The sequence below is a fragment of the Mustela lutreola genome, chromosome 7 (assembly GCF_030435805.1).
Source record: "Mustela lutreola isolate mMusLut2 chromosome 7, mMusLut2.pri, whole genome shotgun sequence".
Taxonomy (NCBI): domain Eukaryota; kingdom Metazoa; phylum Chordata; class Mammalia; order Carnivora; family Mustelidae; genus Mustela; species Mustela lutreola.
The window spans coordinates 25488781-25503635 of NC_081296.1; positions in this window are offsets into that span (position 1 = coordinate 25488781).

Sequence of the window (14855 nt, forward strand, 5' to 3'; positions counted from 1 at the left end):
AAATACAGCAGTTCCCCAAAACATTAAATGTAGAATTCCACATGATCCAGCAATTCCACTCCTAGGTATATGCCCCAAGTTCTGAAAGCACAGACTCGAACAGGTGTCTGTACAACCCTGTTCATAACAACATTATTCACAATAAGTAAAAGGTGGGAACAACCCAAGTATTCATTGATAGATGAACAGACATACAAAATGTGATAAAAAGTGGAATATTATTCAGCCTTTAAAAGGACAAATTCTGACACAGGCTGCCATGTGGATGAACTCGTGGGGCCTGATGCTCAATGAAATAAGCCAGTCATAAAAGAACAAATACTGTATGATTCCTCCTCTATGTGGCACCTCGAGTAGGTAGATTCATAAAGAAGGAACATGGGAGATGCCTGGGTGTCTCCGTCAGTTAAACATCTGCCTTCAGCTCAGGTCATGATCCCAGGGTCCTGGGATCAAGCCCCACATCGGGTTCGCTGCTCAGTGGGGAGTCTGCTTCTCCCTTTCCCTCTGCCTGCCGCTCCCCCTGCTTGTGCTCTCTCTCTCTCTCTCTGTCCAATGAATAAATAAAATATTAAAAAAGAAAAAAAAAAGAAAGGAAGGAAGGAAGGAAGAAAAGAAAGGAAGGAAGGAAGGAAGAACAGGGACTAAATATTACCAGGGCCTGAAGAGAGAGGTAAATGGGAGATAAGTGTTTAATAGTTTGCGGGTCCTGGGGACAGATGGTGGGGATGGTTTGCAACATTGGGAATGCATGCATAATTGCAAATTATAGCCATGAGATTGTATACTTTTTAAGTTAAATGGTTAAAAAGGGAAGTTTGGCGTTACATACATTTCACCATAATAAAAAAAATTAAATTATGAGGCAATCTCACCTCTGTGAGTAAACTTTCTGGGAACCCCAGAGGAAAACAAAACAAAATAGTGTGGTTTTTGCAGAATGCAGCATCTGGAGGATCAAGGAGTTAAGAGGTGACAGACCGAGCTTGGCCCACCCCTCGCTGCTTCCTCAGGCGACTCTGAGGTTAGGGCCAAGTCAGTCAGGGTGGAGGAGTCTCCAGGTGCTCCCTGGGAAGGCCCGGATGCCAGTCCCTCATCCCCACAGCCAATGGGAGACATGAGCCATCTGCCGGCACCTTCTTCAGACTCGGGTCTGGAGTTCATTATTTCCCTGCTAGACCATGAATCTACTTTGTAATGGTCTACCAGATGTCTGTCTGTGGGCAGACAGACAGACATGCAAAGAACACCGTGTGAGGGGTCAGACTCCATACAAGTCCTACCCCTCCTCCTTACGTATTGACCAATCTTGACCAAGCCTGAGCTTCCGCCATTTCTTCACCAGTAAAATGGGAAATGGTACCTCACAGGACTAGTGTGAAGATCACAGGAGAAACGTATGTAAATCACTGGGCACAGTAGGTGTTTGGTAAAATGCTACTTATTTTCTCTTGTTGATTCATGCGTTCATGAACACTTCATGTTACGTGAGAACGCCGGAAGTCCACTCCCTCCCGATTAACACTCATCCTTGCAACATCTAGTCAGGAACCTTCCGTGTGGTAGTCACAGGGCTGAGGCTGAATGGAAGGCACAGTCTCTGCAGTCGAGGGGCTGGGGACTTTGCGCCAGAAGAAAAAGAGTAGGTCACCTAATGGGGCCAGCCAGTGGCCCCTGGGACAGTCAACGCCTGCGAGGCAGCCATGATGCTTGTGACCAGCACCAGAGGCGATCCAGTGTCCAGAAACTACTCAGCATACGGGTGCTTCCTACTGCCAACCATGCAAACAAGAAAACCCAAACTCACAAAGGTTGGGTGGCTTGCCGGTGATCACACAGTGAGTGGTGGCCTCCAAGCCCAGGCCTCTCTCCAAATTCCACTGGAAGAGAATCCACATGAGAACGGGTATCCTACATTCAGAGCTGGACGCAAAGGGTCTTTCTCTCGGGATTCAGTAAAGTGCTTCAACAAGCCTGATTTGGCTGCAGCTTCCGAAAAGAAAACTGGGCCCTTTCTCCCTGTCATGCCGGTCCCTGGCTGTGCCAAGAGCCTTTCTAAGTGGATGGCATGGGGAACTGCAGACTGTCCCGCAGCTGGGCCTTGGCACGGCTTCCGCAGCAGAGCAGAGAGGACCGATGAGCAGCTGGAAGCCTTCTTAGCCACTGTTGGGCCTCGGGACACCCCTGTCCCCTCAAACTAAGTGGTCACGCTTTTTAGGAGGACAGATGGAGTCCACTCAACTCACACCGGGTCTGACACACCCTCCAAGGGATATACTGGTGGCTGTCATAGCCTCTTCTTGTGAGGGGAGGCCATCTGGCATGGGCCCCTCGGCTCCTCTGTCAGCCGGGTCCCACCACCAGCGTTGGCTCTGGAGCTCCACTCCACCCTGATGGCCACGGGCCCTGGCACCACGGGACATAGGACAGAGACAAAAACTCTGGTCCTCCGGAGTGCAGCCAGAATCAGCAGCCGCCCCAGGATGAGGACGTGTAAGACAAGATATCATTCATTCCAGGTCAGGGTGCCTCTGAGGGGTGAGGGCAGATAGCAGGGACAGTGGGGGCCCTCTGAATATTGTAGAAGTGTCCTCTGGCACACCAGGACAATCGATTTCACATTCCAGCAGCACGTGTGAAGGTACCTAAACTCCTCACTCACACCGAGGGTCAAAAGCCCCAGGGATCACAGGGGATGGGGAGCAGAGTCTTGGAAAGAGTCACTGATGTCCTGTGAGTCCCTCTTCTACTCCCTGCAAAAGAGAAGAAGAGTCAAGGGTATTTCCCCCTTCCCCTTAAATCTCATAAGCCGAGCCCCAAGAGGAACCCTCTGAATGTTCATATTGTCCCCTGCAGCACAAGACACACAATGGGTCCTGGACAATCTGAAACATGTAGTGGGCCAGCTCACCGCTCAGATGGCAGAGTGAGGGTGAGGGGGGACCACACCCTCAAAGTCAGTCCAAAGGATAAGTCCCGCAGGCCACGTGTCATGGAGAGCCGCTGAGGGGCCCAGCTAGAGACAGGCTGGGCATGCCAATCCTCGAGGAAACATGCTTACTGAGGCCAAGGGCACTCAGCAGAGCCTACCCCAGGGAGGTTGGGGGTAGGGTTTCCTGGAGAACTCAGTGCTCAGGAAAGCAAGTTCTTCAAAAAAAACAAAAAACAAAAAACAAAAAACAAAAAAAACCAGCCACCTGGTCCAGGGGGACCCCATGTGAGATCACAGTGACAATACCAGCCCAACGATAGCTTCCTGACTGGCTTTCCCCTCATCTGCCTTCTGCCCTCTGAGCAGGAGGACATCAGAACCTGAGCCAGATGAGGAGCTGGAAGAAGAGAAGATGCCAGAAACAAGCACCTTGCCGAACCAGGCTGGACACCCAGGGCTACCGAGGACCATCTGGGCAGAGGGTGTCAGAAAGGGGCAGAGGGCCTAGTTTGTGCGGTGGCTCTGGGGCCGACCCAAAGAAGCCGGACGTGGCTCTAGATTGGCAATGTTCGGGCAGCAGATGCAGTGTGGTGAAGAGTGTCCCCATAAACTAATGTTGTCTGTCACGAGGGCAGCCTAGAGCAAGGTGAGGGAGCGGCGGTCACCCGTTGTAATTGAGAGAGGACATTTGCTGTGTTGTGACATGTACAGCAACCCTGTTAGTGTCTGTGCTTAGACACAGTTAGAAAGTGGCCTTGTTCTGTTTTACTCTGTCATGGCCTCGGCGACGTCTTGCCTGGCATGGGTACCCCATGAGGCTGTTTGGGCCCACAGGACACTGGGGCTGGCCTGGGAGAGCCAGGCCAGGCTACTCCAAAGCCAAGGCCCCCGCTCTGGGGGCCAAGCCAGCTCCTGGGCATCAGAGGCTGCTTTTCACTTTCTCCATGAAGATAATCGTTCTCAGTGTGGCCTTCAAAGCCATGCAGCCTGGTCCTCCCAGGTCTCCAGAGTCATAGCCTGTCTGCTATGGCTACCCTCGCTTTTCTGTGCCCTGGACAAGCCTTCCTCCTCCAGCTACTAGCTACCAATCCTCCAGAACTCAACTGTCCCTCCTCAGCGTCCCCAGAATAAGATGTTCTAGAACCACTCCTCCCTCCCTGTACTGTTGCTGTCATTGTGCATGTTTTCCTGGGGACCCCTCACCCCACCAGTCCCTTCTTAGACTGTAAACTGTGCTAGAGCAAGGACCGTCTCTTCTGCTCCACGCCGAGGGCTGCCGGAACGACCATGTCCGGAAGGGTGTGTGAGTCAGGCAGAGGGGCTGTGATCAATTGGTGATGTCTGCCCCAGGTGTGATGCTGGGAGGAGGTGGCCCAGATGTCTGCCCCAAGAGTCCTCCTGGAGCCACCATCTTCAAACCAAAAATCCCAGAACATTCTCCCCATTGGACACAGAGGAGCCAGACCCCAGGGGGCTATTCCCCATAGCCGTGAATCGTATTAATCTGTTTGAAAGGTGCCTTAATAAATTTAAAGGGTGTGATATTACTCTCCCAAAGAAGTTTGAGAGAGGAAATCCACACTGATTTTGCTGGGACAGGAGGTTTTTCTTGGAAATGGCTCTCTGCTGTGAATGCTAATTAGAACATTGATTTCTCGCCAGCATTAGGGGATTTATTAAGCTCCTTTCAAAGCCCCACATGCTAATAGGAACTGAGGAGGCATGCTCCGTCAATTCCAAATTAAAGGCAACTTCGCTCTCAGACCTACTTTGGAGCTGCCAACCAATCTCAAAGCCAAATGCGCAAGCTGCTACAGGACGCCCTCCCCCCACCCCACACACACAGCCTTAGGAGCTCTGAGTGCACTCACGGGGGCGGCTCCCTTTCCAGGTGTCAGGAAGAAAACGTTGTCGTTGCCAGAAAGGTAAAAGAGCTAGCCTTTTTTAAATGCATGGTTTCTGTTTGTTTGCTTGCTTTTTTGTCATGATCCAGGAGCTGGGCTGCCCAGGGTCATTATCCGTCCACAGTCTGATTTCATTTAGAGTCTGTCCCTGCAGGGGACCCTCAAGGATAAGCACAGGACTCTCTGCCCTGGACGCCCAGAAACATGCCCATCCCTCACCCCAGCTCCTTGAGAGAGACAGTTTGGGATGAGATTAGCAGACATCCAAGCTTCAACCAAAAACCCTCCTCTAAGGGACTCAGCCACTGTTCTCAGACACTGGGACACAGAAACTCTTCCAAGGCTCTAGACACACTAGAAAGCCTCCCTCAAGACCCGTGCCACAGATCAGACAGAGACCCTGAGTGGCTGCCAAGCATCCATGAAGATGAACCATGACATTCAGGCTGGGATAATGGGGGATAGCTCCCCATGGGCAGAGTCTCTCCAGAGTGTCCCATGCCCCACAAACCCTTGCCTGGTGGTGGTCTGCCTGAAGTTGGGTGTCTTGCACCAAAGTGTTCCACTCTCGAACAACTAATGCTGACCCCTCTGTTGTTCATCATCTGATTCCACTTGGACAAAAGTTGGCAAGAGCTGGTGACAACCTGGGTTTTCACCAGGAAACCCCAGCATGGCCTTCTACAGGCAAATGGCCCATGGTTCTTGGTGGCCCAGGATCTTGTCCGTGTGTTGCAACTAGACGACTTGCAGAAGCCAACTCTTGATGAAACAGAACAGCCAAGTGATCGTTCACACTGATGGGATGCTCTTTTCAAGTGGTTGACATTAATTGATGGCCCAGAAGGATTTCTGGGCCCTTTGGAATTTCTAGAAAGCCAAATTGTAAGAATGGCGGCACTGGTGTGCACGGGGGTGAGGAGTCTGGGGGATCCTGCCCCCAGACCAAGAGTCTGACTCTCAGTTTCGGCTCAGGTCATGACTCAGGGTTGTGTGAAGAAGCCCCATGTCGGGCTCTACACACAGCAGGGAGTCTGCTTGTCCCTCTCCCTCTCCATCTGCTTCTCTGTTCTATCCTTCTCTCTCGATCTCTCAAATAAATAAATAAAATCTTAAAAAAAAAAAAAAGAATCCATGTGGAGATTTTAGTAAAAATCGCTATGGACCAGATTCTTAAATGTTTTGGAAGATGTGAATCAAGTTGGAAATTACGTTCTGGGTTGTGTTTCTTTCACTACAAGCAAGACACAGCTTTGGGTCTGGATGCAATTAAAAATTGAAGGTTATGGTTGATGGCTCCGTATCAGCCTTGTTTTCCAATTCTTTTTTTTTTTTTTTCTTTTTTCCTGGCTATAGAATTTTAAGGAAATTCTGATTCACAAAGACAATTAGTTGCAAAGGGTAACTGTTGTTAACAAGTTTGTCAGAGACATAGCAGAAGCTTTATTTTAAGGTTTACATGAAATTCAGTGAACCCGGAAGTACAGGTCAATGTGTTGGTGGCCACCGGTGTATAAATAGCTGGTCACACTGAACGAGTGTGCATGTGTGTGCGAGGAGTAGGAAGGGAGGCAGGGAGGGAGAGAGGGAGAGATTTTCAAGACAATTTACAAAAACAAGGGTTAACCCTTGAATACCACAGTTTAGAGGCACCAACGGTCTTGCCCAGTGTCAAAAATCCACATAAAACTTTTGACTCCCCTAAAACTTAATTACTAATAGCCACTGTTGACTGGAAGCCTTACCAATAACATAAACAATAGATTAACACAGATTTTGTGTGTTATAGGTATTCTATATTGTAGTCTTACAATAAGATCAGCTGGAGAAAATAAAATGCTAGTAAAAAAATCACAAGGGAGGGGTGGGGTGCCCTGGGTGGCTCAGTCTTTAAGTGCCCACCTTCTGCTCAGGTCATGATCTTGGGGTCCTGGGATGGAGCCCCATGTCAGCCTCCCTCAGCAGGGAGTCTGCTTCTCCCTCTGCCTCTGCCCTTCCCCCTGCTTGTGCTCTCTCTCTCTCTCTCAAATAAATAAAATCTTAAAAAAATAATAGTAATAATAAAAAAAATCATAATGGAGAGAAAATACATTTATGGGACTGTACTTTAAAAAAACCCACATATAAGTGGACCCACACAGTTTGAACCCTCACTGTTCAAAGGTCATCTGTAGTTAGAAATACCTGATAAATGAAATTCGAATCCAACATTTGGGCCATCTTCCACAGAGCCTCAGGATTCTATAACCCACCTCATGCTGACCAACACCACTTCATTCTGCAAACCTCCTACTAACCATCTGTCTCCTGTCCTGCCTCACCCAGCCCAAGTGCTAGCTGATGTCAAACCAACAGAGAATCCCAGAATTCACTTTAATTAAACCACTCCTCTCTTGTCAGCAGATTTTAATGATTCCATTTTCAATTGGTTTCCTGAAGCTGCCATGATAATTCCCATAACCTTGGTTAACACCAAACGGCTTAACACCACGGAAATTTCTTCTCTAAGTTTTGGAGCCGGAAGTCCCAAGTTAAAGGGTCCCAGGGTCATGCTCACCAACAGAGGCTCTAGGGATGACCTGGTGACTCGGTCACCCTAGTCTTGGCCTCCCTGATCACATGACCTGTATCTCCTCTGTCTCTTATAAGGCACCTATCGCTGGATGAGGGCGACAGAATCATCCAGAATGATCTCATCTTAAGACCTGTAACAGAATTACATCTGCGAAGACCCTTTTTTCAAACAAGGTCGTATTCACAGGTTTCTAGGGATCTGGATGGAGATAGATGTTTTGAGGAGTCACCATTCAACCAGATGCAGGGGCCAACCTTTCCCCCATTGTTACTGTTTGTTTGAGAAGCAACCCCACAACTCCTGGCCCTCAGTGTTGGCTCAAAGATGGCAGATCTTACACGCACCCCCAACCACCATGTCCCATATTCTCAGAGTCGCTCCAAACCCTTCTGTTCATCCCTTCCACAGAGACAGAAACCTCCTTGGGAAGTTAGTCGCTCGTTCTCTGTTTGGCTGACTACACTTTCACATGGGGCTGTTTTTCAAAACCCGTCTCTTTGTTTCATGTCAGTTGCCAACTGGCTACTATGCTTGCTACCAACATCCGCCAAGTGATACTGTCGTGGTCCATTTGCAGACAGTGGATCTAACTCTCAAGAGCAGATTTCCTCACCCCTCGACACACTCCACACACTCGAGCCAGGACCGGACTCAAGCCACGTACTCATGGCACCCTCTTTCCTGACTTGATGCTCCTTCAGACGTGCTGCTCAGCACGCATCCACCCGCTCCCTGACCTTCTCAGCTCCGCCTCCTGATGCCCGCTGCAGCCAGACACCAAGAAGGAAAATATTCATGATACGATTTTTTCCCCCCAAAAGCAGCACACCCATGTTCACAGCAACATTATTCACAATAGCCAAGAAGTGGCCAAAACTCGTGTCCACTGACAAATAAAAGCATAAACTAAATGTGGCCGATCTATCGATGACTATTACTCAGTCCTGAAAAGGAAGGAGATTCTTTTTTTTTGTTTGTTTGACAGGCAGAGATCACAAGTAGGTAGAGAGGCAGGCAGAGAGAGAGGAGGAAGCAGGCTCCCTGCCGAGCAGAGAGCCTGATGCAGGGCTCGATCCCAGGACCCTGGGATCATGACCTGAGCCGAAGGCAGAGGCTTTAACCCACTGAACCAGCCAGGCACCCCAGGGAGGAGATTCTGGTACCTGCTACAATGTGGATGGACGCCTCCCCCTCACTCCTCCTTCCCTCCAGGCCCGGGAGGCCCTGGAGCAGAGACCAAGCTGGGGGCCCCGGCTTCTGCTGGGAAGCAGGCCCCCTAGCCAGGTCCCAACCTCGAGACCTGTTCCAGGTGCTGGTCCTCCCTTGATTGCCAGCTCCTGCACTGCTCACCCCCTCCCCACCTGTGAGGCAGCACCAGCTACACCTGGAAGGACGTGGCTGTCCCGTCTCAGTGGGTTCCAGGGAACTGAGCCAGTTCGCAAGAAGCCTCTGGGCTGTTTATTCATTCAGCCGGCAGTCTGTGAACAGTGGCAGGAGGCAGCAAAGGCAGTGTGGGGACCCCGGGACCTGCCGTGGAGAGGAGCCTACTCAGCACTACCCTCTCCCAGCGAGGCCAGGAGCGAGGGGCTGCAGGGGATTGGCCCACACGAAGCCCACACCCCAGAGCCCAGAACCCCCCACCCTACCCTCACGGGCCTGCCTGGGCCTCTTGCCAGACTGATCCGTTCTAGGGAGGCCACACTACTAACGGTACACGCTTGGGCTGCACACCACGTGGGGCTGGATAAAGCTCGAACCTGTGGGTTCATGACCCTTCACCAACAGAGCCTTCCATGGGAGGCGGAGAAGTGGGCAGGCCATGGCCGGGCTCCAGGCCTCTCCTCTCTATCCCATTCTCATGCAGCAGGATTTATAAAGCATTACAATCCCTAATGTGAACCAGGCCTTTCATATCGTTACAAAAATATATCTACCCAGGTGGGAGGGAAGAAAATATTTCCTCAAAAAAAAAAAGAAATAATAATGGAATGGGACATCTGGGTGGCTCAGTTGTTAAGTGTCTGCCTTTGGCTCAGGTCATGATCCCCGGGCCCAGCATCAAGGCCAGAGATCGGGCTCCCTGTTCGGTGGGAAGCCTGCTTCTCCCTCTCCCATTCCCCCTGCTTGTGTTCCCTCTCTCACTGTCCCTCTCTGTCAAATAAATCTCTCTGTCAAATAAATGTCTCTCCCTCTCTGTCAAATAAATAAAATCTAAAAAAAATAAAATAAAATGGAAGTTATAACTTGTCAATGGTTTTGCATATCGTATGTGGATGTCCCTTTGTGCCCTGGCCTCAGAGCCCGGAAATATTTGGGGGAGGCCCAAGGGAGCTGAGGCCACTAGGGAAGCAATGTAGCGTGCTCCTACCTTGCATGATCTCCCTGGGTCATTTTCCCTAATAAGCAAGGAATGCCGCCAGGCAATAGCAGGCACATGGCCTGGTGCAGAGTCTCAGAAGGGTGGATGGAGGTACAATGGGGAGGGGTCTGCACCCCCAGCCCTAGCCCAGGAGCCTGCCCCTCACGAAGTCCATCTCCTGGCTGCCCTTATGACATTCATCCTGTGGCCCTGTGACCCACAGGTTAATCTGAAGAAAAGAGAATTTCAGCCTAACCAGGCTATGAGAGCTGGGGGGGAAAGTTTCCGTTTCAAACTTTCATATGTCCCGTTCACAGACTCTTTCTTGGCAATGGTCCCAACGTTTGCTCAGGTCATGTCATTCTTGTGGTTTTGTTGACTGGGTAACAAAGCATACTTTGATTTTATGCCTCTGTTTTTTGGCAAATCATAAATCTGTGAAAATGATTTTGCAATATTTAGACCTAATTTACAAATCTGAAAAAAATATATATATTTTTTGTCAGATAAGGATGTCATGTATTTGTCCTGAAAATATGACCCGTCTTCATGTATTTGTTTATGATGTATCTGCCTGAGATCTCAAGGAGGAAAGGCACACAGTGGATGCTGGTGTTGTGGCTCCAACTTGTGGGGGATGGGGGTGATCTTTACCACACAAAGGACATTATAACAATAATAACAGAAATATTTGAGGTACTTATTGCCTTCATGACATGCTATGACGTTGTTTATGTAATTTTTTAAAAATATTTTATTTATTTGAGAGACAGAGAATAAGCAGGGGGAGGGGCAGAGGCAGAGGGAGAAGCAGGCTCCCCGCTGAGCAGGGAGTCTGACGTGGGATTCGATCCCAGGACCCTGAGATCATGACCTGAGCTGAAGGCAGAGGCTTAACTGACTGAGCCACTCAGGCGTCCCTCATTTACGTAATTCTTAAACATCGCTGCATTGCTTCCAGCCCAGGGAAATCAGAAGCCAAGATACTAGTTGTTATAGTCCAAGAAAATAATATTGGTGGGTAACAGGGGACTTAACAGGGTAACAGGGTAACAGGGGACTTAACAGGGTAACAGGGTCCAACTCACTCCCCAGGATGCCAAAGGAGAGGACTCCTTCACAAAAACCGATTTTTTCTAACATTTGGGTGGCACCCAGGTCATTCCTAACTATGGTGAGGGGGTAGGGGGCGGTGGCAGGAAAGGAGCAGATGTCCCTGTTCTCTTTTACCTGTGAACTAAAACTTTAACGTGTCCTGCCTCCATTGGGGGCTCTCCCGGGATGAACCACCTGCCTCTGATTTCTATGCTTCTACTCTCTTAGCCCTTTGCACCTGCCTAGTAACGCAGCTGCTCCCTTCCAGAACCTACATACCTTCCATCTTGGCTCAATCCCCATCCCCCAACATGGCCTCCCCAAACCCCTCTCAGCCATCCTTGGGGTCCCGAGGACTGGCTTAGTCACCAAGGGTCTTTGTGTCTCAGAAGGCCCTGGGACCTGTAAGAACCCCTGACACCCAGGCCACACCCCAGAATCTCTGGGCCTGGAGTCCAGACATGGCCCTTTTGGGGAATTCCTCAGGGAATAGTTAGGGAAAGCTTTAGGGGAGCAGCACAGGAAGGTAGCAAAGCCCCGCAGGGAGAGGTGGTGAGACCTTTAGGGTCAAATAGGTCTGAGTTTCAACCCTAGCTCGCTAAGCACAACTCACTTGACCGCTCAGACCCTCAGTTTCTGATCCATCAAAGGGGTAGTAGACACCCACAGTGCAGCTGTGGGGAGGAAAGGCAGAGCATAGCGCCTGCTCCCCACAAGGCAGTATGAACTGGGAGCACCCCGGGATTGGAGCAAGCAGACCCTAATCCTAAATTCTCCTGACTTGCTGAACCTCGGTTTTCCCCGGGTAAAACGTGGGGAGAATCCGATCCGTCCTCTGGTTAGATGACAGCAGATCCTGGGGCAAGCCGGCCCGAGCATCCTGCCTCCCACGGGGACTTGTGTCTGGGGTGGCGAGGGTCCCACGATTGCGGAGAGTTCCCTGCACCCCCGCCCCTGGCCTCTTGGTTGATGTGGAAGCCGTTACTGCAAAACTCCGCTTTTCTGCCTGCCTGACGGTGTGAGCGGAGGGGACTCCCCTGAGATACGGTTTCCACAGAGTACCTCTAGCCTGCCCAGAAGGTCACCAGGGCCCGTGACGGCTCCATAGCCAGAGCCGGTGTTTATCAGGGAACGCAACGGCTGGCGGTGGTGACAGGCCACCTAGGGAGGCCGTTCGGGAACCACGGGAAGTGCCATTTCTGCAAAGCCCCCACCCAGCCTTGGAAAGGGCTCCTGTATCAGCCTCCATCTGGGCCTGACTTCTGCTCTGAAATATCCTGAGAGCAGGGCTGTGGAAAGATCTGGAATCTTGGAGCCAAGCGGGGGAGCTCTGAGAGATCCTCCTTCTCCTCCTAGCTTTGTAAGACTCACACAGGGGCCTCCTCTCCCTGCCGGCACAGGGAGCTCAGGGTCTCTTCCCACAGGTCCAGAGGGAGGTTTTGTTTTCCTAAAGCCCCTCCCGTTTCTGCCAGCAGTTCCCTGCTCTGTCCCAGCGAGACTCTTGAGCGGCAGAAACACATCACACATCGAAACACATCAGTGACCTCCCAAAGGAAGCTCTGGCTCCTGGCAGAGGGGCAGGCAGGTGGTCCCCACTGTCATCCCAGCAGCCCCCACTCCGGGATGGAGAAAACCCTACGACCAGGACAGGCACCTGGGACCCACCACTGTGCCCCTACCCCATCCCCAAATTCCAAGGCTTGTTGCTGGAACAAAACCTGGGGTGTCGTGAGCGGCAGGCTGCGGACCAGGCCGGCAGGGGATGGCAGGGAGGGAGGCTCCACTGGGGGCAGGCCCCGGGGAGTGGGTCTGAGGTCTGAGGGTGTGGTCTGGGCCACAGCCACTGCCTCAAAGACTCCCAACCACACATGGGTCCCAGGCCAGCTCTGTAGCCAAGGATGCCAGCATCGTCCCTGAGGGCCGCCGTGGGCCTGCTGTGTTCTAAGACCCCAACGATGCTGGCAACCAAGAGCCCTGTAGTTTGGCCTCCTCCTCGGGACCACCATGGTTGGGGTGGGGGGGTTGAGCAGCTGAGCCGATGTTCTAGACATGCTACTACTCAGTTTCCTCCAGGATGCTGGGAATGAGCCCCCCCACTGTAAGAGGCATTGTGTAGGACTGTCCCCTTGGGATGAAAGCCGGAGTCCCAGCCCAGGGCCCACAGTGCTGAGCCCCTGTCCCTCCTGCTCTCAGTGAGGGCCACACCGTGGTGGTGGGCCTACGTTAGGCGAGGAGCAGGTGCCCTGAGAAGGCTCTTCGACCTTCAAAAGTCTGGTTCAGCCAAGCAGTGGATGCCCACCTCTGTACCTCTGAGCCAGTGGTCCCCAGCCCTGGACTCCACCTCCCATCAGACGACTGTGACTCCACTTTCCAAAGGGACAGACTAGGCTCAGAAAGGTAAGCCACCCTGCTCGAGGCTGCATAGGATCCCGGGCTCTGAGCCTCCTACCCCCACGATCTCCTGGCGCCTAGCATCTCCTAGGCCTAAAGGACACCCAGGTCAGCCCTTGGCAAACTTTCTTTGAAAAAGGCTTCTCCCTTAAAGCCTGACCTGGACGTTCATTCAATCAGTCCAAGCTTAGGAAGGGTTATAGCGGCGTGGGTACCCGGAGACCTGCCCACCCTCTTATAAGACCCTCTTAAGAGCCCTGGAAGGTCCAGGAACTGAACAAAACCCACTGATTTACTTCTCGTCTGGGGTATGAGGACCCTCACGCTCTGGGTGGGGAAAGCCAGGCAGTGGAGGCAGAGTGTGGACCGTGGCCGCCGGGGGAGAGCCGTTGTGGGCTGCCCCCCGCAGCCTGCCTTCGACTCACACTGGAAATCCATTCACACGGGCTTCTGCGGCCGGTAGACCGCACTCGCCCTGGCATCCCACATTTCTGGCCGGACGGCCAGTAAAACTCAGTCTCCTCCTTGTAATCGCCAATCCGTTTCCCGTTGAAGAAGCTGACTTTGAACTTGCGGAGAACAAAGACCCCTTTGTGAGTGGCTTTTGGGAAGGGAGATGGGGGAACATGGCATAACTAATATGTGGAGCTGCAGCCCCAATTCTATTTTGTAACCTCCCTGGTGAACACGAAATAAAAACCACTTATTCGGAGAGTTGCGGCAGAGCCAAGTTTCTCCCTGCCTGGACGCGGGGGCCTCCGGCCAGCAGGACAGTCGCAGGGCTCTTATGGAGGGTGGCAGGGCTGGCTGTGAGCACCCCGGGCTGCTGGGGGGCCCCCATCCCGCCAGGTGACACGTCGTCAAACACAGCATTAATATCTATTTTCCAGCTGCAGAGAAAGTCCCACTTGTGCAGGAGGGAAGTCATTTCTTTACCATGAAGAGCTAGAAAGAAAGTGACTACATCCCTCCCTCTCCCAGCCGTGCGTGTACCCAGGCTTCCCCCGGTCTCTTCCTGCCAGTACTGCAGGCAGGGACTGAGTCGGAGGGCTGGCCCCAGGGAGCCCCCGCAGAAGCCAGGTGGAGGCTGCAGCTGTCTTCCCAAACTTCCTGGCTGCCAGCTCCCGGCCTGGGCTTTCTGCACATACTCCGTATTCTGTTAGCTCCTTGGTCTGTGCCCATAGGTCCTCCTCTCTGTCTAGCAAAACCCCATCTCTCCCTCAAGTTTGAGGCACATGTCGCCTCCTCAGGGAAGCCCTCTTAGATTGACTTCTTCTCCCTGCTCCTTCCTTCCTCTAACGCTCAGCACTGGGTGGTGTGGATTCATCTCACTTCTGCCCCCTCAGCCAACCACGGTGCTAACTGAAGATCTAATTTGTCTCTGTGCCCTTGGCACCTATCCCAGGGCCTGGCACAATGGTAGCCTGTGAGTGGATGGGTGAGCAGGTCCACATACTTCTTACTGCATAATGGTACTGGTGGGTGGTCAGGATGCTTTTGGCTGAAACCACCTCTGTAAGAAAAGATGAGGGGGCAGGGATGGGGTTGCTGATTGGGAAGGGAAGTTCATATAACAGATATCTGCGTATGTGGCTTCAG